This window comes from Lactuca virosa, chromosome 5 (genome assembly GCF_052849685.1).
Source record: "Lactuca virosa cultivar CGN04683 chromosome 5, Lactuca_virosa_CGN04683_v6, whole genome shotgun sequence".
NCBI classification, from domain to species: Eukaryota; Viridiplantae; Streptophyta; class Magnoliopsida; order Asterales; family Asteraceae; genus Lactuca; species Lactuca virosa.
The window spans coordinates 183,838,015-183,846,759 of record NC_136430.1 but is presented as its reverse complement, the minus strand read 5'-3'; the positions used below and the strand labels follow the sequence as shown (position 1 = coordinate 183,846,759).

The 8,745-nt window shown below is 36.4% G+C and overlaps 1 long non-coding RNA gene across 1 annotated transcript; it reads left to right on the top strand.

Moving 5' to 3' along the window:
• The first annotated feature begins 211 nt into the window (after window positions 1-211).
• On the top strand, window positions 212-2,184 carry LOC145116564 (uncharacterized). Its single transcript, XR_013712183.1, has 5 exons — window positions 212-384; window positions 467-592; window positions 722-910; window positions 1,374-1,536; window positions 1,740-2,184. It is a non-coding gene; the product is annotated as an uncharacterized LOC145116564 (long non-coding RNA).
• Window positions 2,185-8,745: the final 6,561 nt, after the last annotated feature.

Below are 8,745 nucleotides of genomic sequence, written 5' to 3'. Positions count from 1 at the left end.
ATTATTTAGTAAAAAATTAAATATTTATTTTCTAAATTTAAGATAGATAAATTTTTATTGATTTTGATATTCCCTCCTATATTTTAAAATATTTTGGTTTTCCCTCTTATATTTTTAAAATATTTTGAATTTTTAAAATATTTTGAATTTTGGTTTTCCCTCTTATAAAAAAAGTCTTGACCACTTCTAAACCTAAAAGATAAAAAAAGGAGCTTTCATTCCAAAAAAAAATGCCCCTCGTCTCTTTTTTCCCCCATCGAATCAGCCTCCTTCTCCATCGGCCTTGGCTTGGAGATCTTCGCACGTCACCGACACAGCTTCACCTTCAATCGCCGTATCTTCTCATCCACTTCGTCGCCGAAGTCTTCCTCATGAAATCGACAGGTATGTGTTCTTTCTCGTGCCGGTTGTTGCTCCTTTTTCAGAAATCGATTTTCTGATTTCTGATTCTTCTTCGTCATCGCAGCCTCGTTTTTATCTTCATGAATCGAGCACACGAACCACATCAACATCAGACTGGAATGTGAACCCAATCGACACTTGATCTCGTGAATCTGTTAAACCCCCCCTCTTGAATTCTCTCTCACATGAGGTAAGATATTCGGAATTCTGAACTAAATCAGTCTCAATTCATTATTATTGGCTTTTAGTTTCTTATATTGATGCTCGACATACATTACATTGGTTGAAATTGAATTTCAATTGTACTGATGTGATCCAGAGAAGCTTGGTTGGAATCTTCTTTCATTTCTCATATTGGTAAAATAGTTCAATACATATCGATTGAAGGCAAATGGGAAACAAGCTGCGCCACTAGCACTTTTTGGATGGCAAAACGAATTCTTTTGAAAACAACATTTATGGCTGGAATCGGAATTTTGAATAGGTTTGTCATCAGATAAGTTCATTGGTACGATCCCTACTGATCTATGTTCCTCTAATTTGATAAGAATGTTGATTCTCTTAAAATTTTTTTTCCTTGAATGAATTTAGTGTTATGTTAAAATTTGCAACATATATCTTCTTAGGTGGATAGAAGCAGAAATATGTTTCGTTTGAACCGTGTTTCTTGTTTTTTTTTGTTTTTTTTTTTGTTTTTTTTTGGTTTTTTTGTAATTGTGTAACTAACTTTTGAAACATAGAAATGAAAAATGTATTTTGTTTGAAGAATTGAAATGAGAAAGTTGTTTCATTTTGGGATTGGAAGTAGAGTGAACTTGGCTTTGCACTTAAATAATGTATTTGTCAAATTTAAGTTCATTGAGTTTTTTTTTGTTGAAAGTAATTAACCATTGTTGGGTTTTTTTTAGCCACCTCATGTTGTTTTTCATAATCAAGATTTATTACAGCAACTAATGTCATAATCTTTACAGGTGTTTGTTTCATCAAGTGGGTTGAAGGTGAGATAGAGGTTTGAAGGTTGTGAATGAACTTTAGCAAAATGTTGTGGTAATTTTGGTTCAAAGATGCCAGTTGTATTGATATCTTAATGGAAAAATGAATCATCACAGCGAAAGCAATTGATATCTCTTATATGTAAGTATTTTTTTTTGTTTTTTGATATTAATGATGACATGATTTAGCATCCCCGTTCCAGTCATCCGAGATGAGAAAATGCATGAAGATGGAACTTTTATTATGTTTTTACATCTAACTTCTGAGTGTCTTTTTTGATCAGGATATGAAAGCATCATCTTTTGTCCCTTCCTTTTAAAACGTAAATTATTTCATGTATATAGGTCAAGGAGGAGCTTACCACATTGGTTACTTGGAAGACATGTATGAAGACTACGGGAAAAAAAGATGTGAGAGTGATATGGTTTTATCGCAGTGAAGAACTCACGAAACTATGTTATATTCCGGACAAAAATGATGGACAAAAATGATGAATCAGAAGAATTTAGGGAGCTTGTGAGTAAACAAAAAGAGCAAAACGAAGAATCAATGGAAATAATGAAGGCCAAATATGAACAACAAAACATAAGAACCGAGTAGATTAATAAGCAATTACAATCGACAATGGTTGTTATTAGTGCTTTTCAACAACTACAAAACTAGTAGATTATAAAGCGTGAATTTGTTTATTTCAAAGTATTTATTTTAGATTAGCCATTTTCTTTTATTCCATGTAATAAATAATTATTGTATTATTTTATGATATAATGTTATTTGATTTTTTTGTTATTTTTGTTTATCATATATTACTACAAAATAATTTGGATATAATTTATAAATCAATTATCCATCGGTCCATATGGAATCTCTATATAATATACACCAATAGAATTGCTAGGGATTCATGACCATAGAATTTGCTAGGAAGTCATCAAACGGAATTTGCTAGGGATTCAGCACGACGGAATTTCCTACGGAATCACCACCACGGAATTTACTAGGGAATGACCACCATGGAATTTACTAGGGAATCACCACCACGGAATTTGCTAGGGAATCACCACCACAGAAGTTGCTAGGGAATCACCACCACGAAATTTGCTAGGGAATCACCACCACGGAATTTGTGATGTAATAACTACCACGTATTTATGATGGAATCCTATTACGGAATACACGACGGAATACCACCTACCATGGATTTCATTCCGTTGTCACATTTGTGACGGAATTCTCATTTCCGTTACAAACCCTCGCTACGATGTTTTTACGGACAGTAATCGGTCATTGCAAATTTCGTCGCTATTTGTCTTTTGCAACGGAATTTCAGCTTTTCGCAATTGATTCCTTCCGTAGCAAAATCGCGTTTTTCTTGTAGTGATCAAAAGGAATGTTGAGTCGTTTCGCAATTGACGCCTCCTAGGACACCGCAGTTGAATGGTGTTGTTGAGAAACGTAATCGAACCTTGTTGGACATGGTTCGTTCCATGATGAGTCAGGTTTCGTTACATATCTCATTGTGGGGGTTTGCCTTAGAAACTGCCGCCCATATCCTTAACCTAGTCCCTACAAAGAAGGTTGCCAAAACACCTCACGAGATGTGGACAGGGAAAGCTCCCTCGTTGGCACATATCAAGGTTTGGGGTTGCAAGGCTTTTGTAATACGAGAGATTCACGAAAAGATCAAATCTCGTAGTGAGTGGTGTATTTTCATCGGCTATCCACAAAAGTCCTTTGGATATCTCTTCTATAGACCGAGTGACAATGTTGTCTTTGTTGCGAGGAGAGGGGTTTTCCGAGAGCGAAAACTCATAAGCCAAGAGGACAGTGGGAGGAAAATTGACCTTGAAGAGCTTCAAGAGTCAAGCGACAAAGGAACCTCTAACACTGGCGCTCAACCTGAGGAGGAAAGTCCTGTTGAACCAATTGACGAGTCCTTACCTCTTAGACGTTCTAGTAGAGTTAGTGTTCCACCCCAGTTTTATGGTTTCCATATTACTACTGAAGGGGATACATTTATTAGTGATAGCACACTAGTAAATCTGGATGAACCTAAAAGCTACAAGGAACCATGGCAGGCCTGGATTCTGCAAAGTGGAAAAAAGCGATGGACAGCGAGATTCGGTCCATGTATGACAACCAACTTTGGAATTTGGTTGACAACGTACCAGGTCGTAAGACGGTCGGGTGCAAGTGGATTTTCAAGAAGAAGACTGACATGGATGGGAAAGTGCACACTTATAAGGTGCGGTTGGTTGCGAAGGGATTTACTCAAACTCCTGGAGTTGACTATGATGAGACCTTCTCACCAATTGTGAAGATAAAGTCTATTAGGGTCATGCAAGCCATATTTGCGCTTCATTACTATGAAATATGGCAGATGGATGTCAAAACCGCTTTCCTTAATGGGAAGTTTGTTGAAGATATTTGCATGAGTCAGCAAGAGGGTTTTGTCGATACGGAGCACCCCAATAGAGTGTGTAAGCTTGAGAAATCCATTTATGGATTGAAACAAGCATCTCGCAGATGGAATCTTTGTTTCGATGAGAAAGTCAAAGAGTTTGGCTTTCTGCGAAGCGAGGATGAATCATGTGTATATGTCAAAGCCAGTGGGAGTATAGTTAGTTTCCTCGTATTGTATGTTGATGACATACTACTCATAGGAAAATACATCCCAACCTTGCAGGAAGTTAAGTCCTGGCTTGGGAAGTACTTCGCTATGAAGGACCTCGGAGAGGCTGCCTATATTTTGGGAATAAGGATAGTGAGAAACAAGATTAAGAGAGTAATAGGACTTAGTCAGAATACTTACTTGGGCAAGGTACTAAAGTGTTTTAGTATGGAGAATTCCAAGAAAGGGGAGTTACCGATCCAAAGCAATACCAAGCTGAGTAAGACTCAGAGCCCGCATTTGGCTTGACCATGTATGCTATGACTTGTACTCACCCTGATGTGGCCTTCGCTTTGAGCATGGTCAGCAAATATAAACGGAACCCTGGTAGAGCACATTGGACCGCAGCCAAGAATATTCTTAAGTACCTTCGGAGGACTAAGGAATGGTTTCTTATCCTCGATGGGAATGATGACTTAATGGTACGAGGTTATAGTGACGCTAGTTTTCAGACAGACCGAGATAATTATCGATCTCAGTCAGGCTGGGTCTTTTCCTTAAATGGAGTAGCAATGACTTGGAAAAGTTCCAAGCAGGAGACTGTAGCTGATTCAACATGCGAATCATAGTATATTGCAGCAAGCGAAGCGTCGAAGGAGGCAATATGGTTGAAGAACTTAATTGGAGACCTTGGAGTTTTACTAACCGTACAGGAGCCTATGCAAATTTTCTGTGATAACGAAGGTTCGGTTGCCTTAACCAAGGAACCAAGGGATCATGGCAGATCCAGGCATTGGGCTGAAGGACGATATTAGTTTTGATTAGATAGTTTAGAAATGCGTAATAGATAAATTGTAATTAACATTTGATGATTAAATAAAGGAGTATTATTTATAAGTAAAGTTATTGTCTTGTGTTAATTAGTACCTATTGTTTCACTGTGCATGTTTTGACATCCTGAATAACAAGATTATTCGAACAGTCCAAAGTCGTTCATATGCTGGAAGTATATATGAAAGAAGACTGTCATGAATTGGTTTGTAGATTGTCTAAAGTGTATTATACATAGCAAAGGTTTGCTACAAAGTTCATGAGTGCTTATGAATTGAGATTTGAGCATTGGAATAAACCCGCGCTTACTTGTATCACTTCATGGAATTTTATCACGAGTGATCGTAAGACGATAATATCATATAGTCTTTAAACCTAGATATATGGTTTATTGTTTGCTAGTTAGTTGTGCATTGATAATGCGTAAACGCATCAGTAACTTGATGTTATAAAACACATTGTTGTGTATAATTTGATGAGTGAATGGTAAATGCATATAAGTCGAAGTTTATATCTTCCTTTTATCCTAAGAGGGTAAAAGCGTTATTTGGGCCCCTCGATGACTTGGTTTGAATTATGTGTCGGGCCCGGTCAAAACTAAGTAGATGTGTTCAATTAAGTTCTATGTCGAACAAATCAGAGATCGAGAAACAAACTGCTGGAGAATAAGTATGACTACATTCCATGTCACAACTAGCAATTTTGGCTTATGATCTGTATGCATGTACCAACACTCCCTTCATGTATTATGAATGTAATATAGTTTATTAAGTTGAGATGGACCTATTTTGAAAACAATTGCAAGCAAAACACATGAAGGGACTTGTGACACTAGCTTAGGGACTAAAAATGACCAAAGTATGAACTTTCTTGATTTCTCATTTGAGAATTCGGTCATGGAAGTCCATGACTGAACACAAATTGTGTTAGAACAAACTAAACCGAACACCTCCCATGGTTGGGCCTTACTTAACCGATTTCCCAATTAGAGGCCCAACTAAAACCAAATTCCTCATTTCTCACACATATAAGATAGGTTTCCCTAAATTCTAAACCAATATGACCGATTTCCATTATTTGAAGTAAATTTGGTCATGCCTTGTGCATTTAAAGAGTGTTCAGTCAACAATTGGTACTTTCCAGTGGTATATCAATTGTTTAATTAGATATCAATACTTAAAAGATGCATTGGAAGCGGGAAATCGGCTTTACACTCCCATGTCCATCGAATTTCCACATAAATCATCCAAATACCCATCAAATATCCAAGCCCTTTCCAGTACTCCTTAACCCACGAATGGAACATGGTTCACTTCATTTGTGTCTCAACTTTGCACCTCTTTTCTCTCTGGAACTCTTACTTCAAAACAATTTCAAATTTCCTTCAAGAACAAAGGCAAAGTTCTTCAATTTCTTCCAACATCTAAGTGATTCTTAGTTTTGGTAAGTATCCCAACAACCTCCTAGTAATCATACACATATTATTGTTCAATTTATGCTTCCTTAAACCCATAAATTTCATGTGTACACCTCCTAGGGTGTTAGGAACTTCTAGTGTTCTTCAAGGAAAATCTTAGAGTTTTGAGCTACAAACTCTTCTCTACACTTCAAACCCTTCCACAAAACAACCAAAGTGAGCTTCATACCCCTTTATTTTCATGATTTACCATATTTAGGGGGGAATACAAGCTTAGTTTTTCTGTTGAATCTTGAAATGTATGCTTGCATGTGTATGTTTTTCATGATTATGTGTGTGATATGTGGTGAAATCTTGATTTCTACATGAACTCAAAAATGTCACCATATTTTGAAGATATGACAAAATAACTTACCTTATGTAGCTTTATAAAATGGTTGAATATTTTAACATGTTCAAAACTACACAAAGAAACTAAAAAAAAATACATGAAAGGACTATATTTGTCAATAATGTGAAAAATGGGCTAAAAGCGTTATTTTCATAAAACTAAACTCCTTTTATGTCATTTTCGGAAGGAAAGGAACTAAAATGGTTATTCTCACGAAAATGAACCATTTCTTTAATTTTAAATAAAAAGGGGCCAAAAAGGGAACTTTTACCAAGTTGAGGCCAAATATGACATTTTTATTTAAAATGGGCCTACAAGGAATTATTCAACAATGTTGCGCCAGATGTGGCAATTTCACATAAAAATGGATCTTAAGTTAATCTTTTTAAAAATTGAGCCATTTTTGACACTTACGGAAATTATGGTTCCAATCCTAATATTTTGGGTAAAATTGAGCCATTTCCGACACTTTCGATAAAAAGGAATACATTATTGTTATCTATGGAATATAGTCAAACATATACTTTTGTAATAAGATTCTATGGAACACACGACAATATAAACCGTTAAGGCTCTAGTGAGACTTCATCTTCACCCGTACCTACCTAGCGTACAAATCAAATCCTGTAGTTATAACCAGAGTCTCCTAGAGGGAGAGCGAGATAATTGTGTATAAATCTATACGGGGATTGACACCCCCACACCTGAGCTATTCGCTACAGCTAGACAAGGCCAGTCTAGGGTGACAAGTATCTTTCCTAAACCGACGCCTGAAGATCGTCACGAAAGGCATAACTGTCACATCAAGCATGGTTATGACGACTCACGTAGAGATTAACACTTACCGTTTTAGGAACGGGGTTAAACTTATACTTCGCCGGTTTTATAAAATATAAAACTACACATTATTCTTAATACACCAGTAAAACTATTCCGGTCTTAGGGTTTAAGACTACAAACACATCCCATCAGGAAATATGGGATTTTCTGGGAATATTCATTATTCACTCTGGTATTCATACAACATAAAATATAGGATTTTATGGGATTACCTCGATACATTTTCAAACAAGTTATACAAGGATACACATGCCATAATGCAAGATTTGAAAAAAAAACCCCACAAACTATTTTTTACAGTAAATATCGGATTTTCTGGAGTTTTCACACTAACACAAAGTTTTTATACACCCTGCTTATGAACTCTCCAACATATTTTATGTTGACGCTTTTCAAAATTTCTTGTATTCTCAGGAACCCAGTAAGCAGGTATAAGAGCCTCGGATGCTGGATGTTCTTGCTACATTTTGGATGTTACTTACTCATGTCACTTTTGTGTAATATTTGTGAACAAATAGATTATGTAAAACACTGTAACTTTTTTATCTTAATGTATGATGTGTCGATTTGCTATGTTTCATTTATACTCAGTTGTTGTGATACTGTACAATGACGTCACCCGCCTCTGAACGTTTCCGCCGTTCTGGTTCGGGGCTGTGACAGATTAGTATCAGAGAAATGTTTATAGTGAACTAGTATATCTAACCATACAAGATATACAACTATAAATACAATGGGACTAAAACACTCTGACTAAATGAATACAAACATATGTGAATATTAGAAACAATATCAGAACAAGAACAACAAATAAAAGTCTTTAGGGTAGTTCGACATCGCGATTAAAGCCGGACGATTATGTGATCGTATTTGGGATAAATATAGCCTGATCAACTATATTTATTTGAGATACAATCAACATGTGTTTGGAAGTGATCGAGGTGGACAGCGAGTCTCAAACTTACCAATCCTATAGCCGAAAGTTCCAGAGAACCAAACATAAACAATTAAAATACTATAGGAGTATTTTAGCATTAAGTGCGACTCTCTTATACATTACGATCACATTTTCATACAGACGACATGGCGGGATTTCATTTTCCCAGAGACCCCTATTTCCCTAACCTGGGAAACAATGAGCGGATAGAAGAAGACCCAAAAGAGGAACCTCTAGAGGACTTAGAAGAGGAGCCCATGGATGATCCAGAGGAGGAACCTATGGAAGAATTCGAAGAAGAAGAAGACATCAAAGAGGAGGTG